Below are 6184 nucleotides of genomic sequence, written 5' to 3'. Positions count from 1 at the left end.
CAGGATGGTTTCCGCGCACACTGCACATAAACACCACAAGATAATATAACATTAGCAAACCAATCATTTTGTATTAAAAAACTCAAGAATTGTGAACATCAAGTAACATGCAACTTACGTTGGAGTAAGCAGCAGATCTGAACTTCTTGATTCCACCGGCAGGACGGATGTCTTCAATGCTGTAGCCGAGGGGAGCTTCATAAAATAAGGACTTACTACTACTAGACTTCTTCTTGCCACCTTTGGACTCCATTAGTTCATTCACTCTTCGCCTGACAAACCCACAAAAACAGATAAGAAACCAAATTTGCACAGAGTAGGCTGCACTAGCCAGGACTAATAATTGTGACCAAAATAACACAAATCCCAATGAATACAGGAAGAAAATGATATGCATCAAAAATTGGAGATGCAATGACAGAAGTAATAGCACTATATAAAGTACATACACGCCTCCCAACAAGTACTATAAATCTGTTAAACAATACATCAAACTAAAAACAAGATTAAAATAAATCCCACCTTCACTTTCAAAGAAAATTAATAACTTATTGAATCGACAGAGACAAAACAAATAGAAAGGCCCACTATTTAAGAGAAGCAAACAATACTCTTCCCAACACAACTCATCAGCCCATAAAAGAAAATTGAATTATAACACACAATCAGAAAATCAAGACTGAACAAAATATTGTCAATACACCAAAAGGGTGCTTCAAAACACAACAAAAATCAGATCAGTAAAATGGCTTCTTTCCAAGTAAACTGGGTCTTTTTTCTTAAAAAAAAAAAAAACCATTTCCTCCAGAGATAACAGGAGAGAAAAAAAAAATTTTTTCCCAAAAACTAACATCAAGACAAATGAAAAACCGAAACCAAATTATAATTTAATGAATACAGAGACCCAGATATAAAATACCAGGAAATACATTTTTACACACAAAATTAAATAAAAGGAAATGAAGTGAAAACCCTCAATAAGAACTGATAGCAAAGTTACAAAATGCATTGAACACAACCCAAAAAGTCAAAAGTTGTATTCTTTCACTGATAAACAAGAATCATATTCTCAAATCTCATCCAAACAACAAAATAAAAAGAAATCCTAAGGATAAAAAACTTTTCAATCACATATATTACCTAAACATATTTATACATAAAATTACCAAAAACTAAGATATATAATCAAGAAGAGAATACTTACAACGAATACAAAATGCGTAATCAAGAGCTGGATGATCCTCCGGAAACCCCCTTTTTCTGAAAACCCTAGAAGAAAAAAAAAAAATCCCAAATCAAAACCAAACGAAAACGCAAAATCTGAATCAGATTATTAAAGCATAAACAAAACGATAAATGAATTAAGGAAAACCACGAGCTTACCGATTAAGAATAAATACAGAAATGTATAATCGAAACCCTAATTGCGGCGAATAGGGACGAAACCGAGCCCTAGAAATCTGGGGGTAGAGAGTTTTGGTCGCAAAGCGTTGGAAGAGTTTTATTCGGTGATGCTTGAAGAGGTGAGCGAGAGGCTTTAAATATGCAGACGAGTTCGGCCAGATTGGAATATTTTGCACGCTTGATAAGATAGTATAGTATAGATATGGTCAAGGAATATGGATAAACCATAAGCTTTTCTTGAGGGATAAGTAATTTTTTTTTAATTAATAAAAAACAATTTTTTTTTAACAAATTATTATATGAGATTGTTTGGCTGTATTTTTTCAAAAACAAAAAAGATTTTTTTCTTTTTTAAAGCAGAAAATATTGATTGATAGATTAAGAAAAGCTCGCTAAATCAGCTTGAAATACATAAATAAATTGTGGTAAAAAAAAAACTGTTTGGTTGTAAAAAGAAATAAAAATATGTCTCTCTTCATTTGTTTGGTTGAATTATTTTCTTGAAAAATACATTATAATTTTTTAAAATATGATTTCAATGAAAGAAAAGAAAAATACTTGTGTTTTTGGTTGTTGTTGTTGAGAAAAGTACTTATATTGATTTCAATAATTATTTAAGTTTAGCTAGTAAATACCTTACACTATTTTAAAAATAGACAATTTAGGCCATTTTCTAGTTATTAGTTGTCATTGTCAGATTATTATAAACTATAAATAGACAATTTAGGCACTTACGTTGATTTCAATGATTATTTAAGTTTAGCTAGTTTGCACCTTACAGTATTTTCAAAATAGATAATTTAGGCATTTTCTTGGTTGTCAGTTCAGTTGTCACTATCAGATTATTATAAATTATAAATAAATAAACCAATCATTGTTAGGCATCCCTAACCCATGTAAGATTTAACGTGGGTTTGGATATCACGGTTGCGTTTTCAAACGCACATTTTATTCTTTTTTGTTTTTTTAGCTGTAGTTATTGACTTTTATAGACAAAATTCAATGTTTATGTATTTAAAAATATTAAAAATAGGTCCTATGGCACTATTTATACATTTAAAAATTATTTTGTTACAGTGTTTTTAATTTTTAGTTTTCAATTTTAACAAAAATAAGTTGTATCCAAACGAACCTTTAACCATCCCTCCCCAAACTATTGATTTTTTTAAAAATAAATAAAGCCCATCACTGAAGTTCTCATGCACATGTGGAGTGTGGACAACATAGGGGTGTGAGTTTTTTCCTTTTGTCTATTGAGCAATGCTATCACGAATAATACTTTTTCACCTACTATTGACAGCTTGTCATCTATGTTTGACAGCCTGTCATCTATGTAGGTGTGAATTTTTTTATATTGTTTATTTCATTTTTGGTTTATTTCACCAAGGTAGGTGTGAAGTCTTTTGTGGTGTTTATTTCCTTTTTGGTTTCTTTCCACGCTTTACTTGCATTTTGTACTTGATGTTTTATTGTTTAATTATTTACCAAAAAAGAAAAAAAATGATTTCTTCAATTAAGAGAAGAAAAAAAAAAGAATATTAGGAATTATATCTTATTCAAAATGATATCATCATCTCATAATTATATACTTTATGCTCTATAACGTGATCATTCGAATCAATTCAAAGAGGGACACATATTCTTTGATTTAATTAAGTTGCTTATTTGCACATTTGTTAGGTTTTGAGACTCTTAACTTTGATTGTTATCACGTCCCTAACTCTATCTCTATACTCTCAAAATAAGAAAAGTAAAGCACGAACCAAATTCATAATGAGGAAGAAAAAGATACCATGACGTAAGTTTGTTATTCCTTGCATCATAGGTTTTGTTTTTTGACTTTGTTGTTTCTTTTATTAAATTCCTATAATTTTTATCTTTCTTTTAGAGGATTAATAGTTTTTCATTTTATTATAAAACCTCTCTCACTATATTTATACCATTAAATTTGATATTTTTAGCTGATTCTATTTTTGATTCAAGAATTATGCTTTTACATGTGAATATGTGATTTATAAATTTACATTGAAAATTGTTTTATTTTGGATTATAAAAATAAGAAAAATTAAAAAAAGTAAGGTTAGTAAAAAATATATTGTGAGAGAGGGCTGTTAATTACATGTAGCAATTGCATCGGATCTTAATCCAAATCTCAACCATTGAATATTAAAAATGAGTAAAAGTAAAAAAGTAAAAAAAAATGTTGTGAGAGGGTGGGGGTTAATTGCACGGTGCAATTGCAATACGCAGTTGTATTGAATCTCAATCCAAAATTGAGAGAGGTGGAGAGATAGGGTTCAAATTGACATGAGAGAGAGCCTTTCTTTTTCTTAAGAGTGAGAGAGGTTGTTGCGACTTGTTCATTAACTTTATTTATAAGCTTTCAAGGGATAAGTAGTTTTTTTTTTAATTAATAAAAAATCAAAATTTAACAAATAATTATATAAGATGGTTTGGTGGTAAAAAGAGTCTCCCTCTTAATTTATTTATTTATTAATGTATCTCTCTTAATTTTTTTTATGTTATTAAATTTTGAAAAATACCTTATAAGTTTTTTAAATATGATTTCAATGGAAAAAATAATTAAATACTTGTGTTGATTTCAATGAATATTTAAATTTACTTAGTTAGCGGTAGCACCTTACGTGTATTTTCAAACTATCCCTCCCAAAACTATCAAATTATAAAATAAAAATAAATTAATAAGCCCATCACTTAAGTTCATACACACGTGGAAAACAGTGGGTGTGAGTTTTTTCTTTTTGTCTATCAAGCAATTCTATAGATACAATAATTTTTCATTTGGGCACTCCACTAATAATATTGTTTTTACCTACTATTGATAGCATATCATCTAGTTAGGAGTGAAATTGTGGGTTCTAATTAGCTCAATTGGTAAAATCTCTGATAATTGAATAAGAGATTTGGGGTTAAATTCTTGCATACACTAAAAACCGATTGGTGTCTTAGTCTGATGATAAAGAACACAATTATCAAAAACAAACGCCATATGTTGAAACTTTATAAATAAATATATATAAAAAAAAAGTGTATGTGAGAAGTTTATTTCCTTTTTGGTTTGTTTCTAGGTAGGTGTGAAAATTTTTTTGTTGTTTATTTCTTTTTTGTTTCTTTCCACATTTACTTGCATTTTGTACTTAATGTTTTATGGTCCAATTATTTCTTCAATTATTTACCCAAAAAAAAAAAAAGGATTTCTTCAATTAAGAGGAGGAAAAAAAAAATTGGAATTATATCTAATTCAAAATAATATCATCATCTCATAATTATATACGACTGTTTATGCCTATAACATGATCATTTAAATTAATTTAGAGGGACACATATTCTTTGAATTAAGTTTCTTGTTTGCACCTTTTTTTAGGTTTTGAGACTCTAACTTGAATCGTTACGTCCCTATCTCTATCTCTTGACTTTTGTTGTCATCCTTATCATATCATAGGTATGGTTAATAGTCCTCCAACTCATCCTATGCAGCCGTGCTCTCAAAATAAGAAAAGTAAAGTGTGAACCAAAATCATAATGAGGAAGAAAAAATATAATGATATAAGTTTATTATTTCTTGCATCGCAGGTTTTGTTTGTTGACTTTGTTTTTTCTTTTATTAAATTCCTATAATTTTTATCTTTCTTTTAGAGGATAAATAGATTTTCATTTTATTAAAAAATCTCTCTCACTATATTTATACCATTAGATTTGTATTATTAGCTGATCCTATTAGTGATTTAAGAATTATGCTCATTCACTATATTTATACCATTAGAGAGTGAATGCTTTCAATCTTCACCATACCCAACAAACTACTTTGCTCTTTCACTATTTCACATGCATTTCTAAAATAAGGTTGTTGATTTATGGTCTCTTTGGCAGGCAAGAACATAATGGATGCTGATACACTTTGCTTTTTGCTGGTTGGGACAATGGTAGGTTTGGCGGTGTTAGATTCAGATTGCCTAATTTTTGTTGATCAAAGAAATTATTGAAACTGATCTACTTTGAATGCTCCAGAAAGTCAATAATAATATAATATTAATAACAAAAAAGAAGGGTGCAAGTTTAGCATAATACATCTATAGGAGTCTCATTTTACAACATTTATCATATGTGAAATGCAAAACTGAATATGAATGCATCACTTTTCAATGCTAAATTCTCAAGCCTTTGTAGCAAACACGCACCACAGAACCATGGTAGGAACATCGATAGCATCACAAAAATGAACACACGGGGAGAATCCAAGCAGCAACGTGTTAAACATCCAGCAAGATAATATTCTATCATTCAAATAATGAAAACAAGAAAAATATTTCTGTAAAGTTTGATTTGGTCAGTAATCAGTAATCAGTATGTTAAATTAAATGAATTCAACACGTATTTGAGCAGGCTAAGTCTAAAGTCTAAACAATACTGCAGGTGTTAAGTTTGCCTCTTTGGATGCATCAACAACGTGAAACAGACTAATAATCCTATACCAAGAATATCATCCAAATTGATTTTTCAAGTGCGGACTTCTTCTTGCCCTTAAAAATGGTTTCAAGTAGAGGACCCAAAAAAGAAGTATCATGTAGAACAGCTTTTTCCATTTTAAGATCCTAGTCAGCAGAGATATCGGTCTTCAGAAAATGTATAAACAGCAATTTTGAATGACAGCAGTTGAAATATATCAAAGCATAGAATGCATGCTAATACATTGAATATTGTGATGTCGACCATACCAACATATAATTTTCTTACAAAAGTCTATGAATAAAATGATGCC

The sequence above is a fragment of the Quercus suber genome, unplaced genomic scaffold (genome assembly GCF_002906115.3).
Source record: "Quercus suber isolate HL8 unplaced genomic scaffold, Cork oak 2.0 scaffold_8, whole genome shotgun sequence".
NCBI classification, from domain to species: domain Eukaryota; kingdom Viridiplantae; phylum Streptophyta; class Magnoliopsida; order Fagales; family Fagaceae; genus Quercus; species Quercus suber.
The sequence above is the reverse complement of the archived record's forward strand: the minus strand, read 5'-3'. Positions refer to the sequence as shown.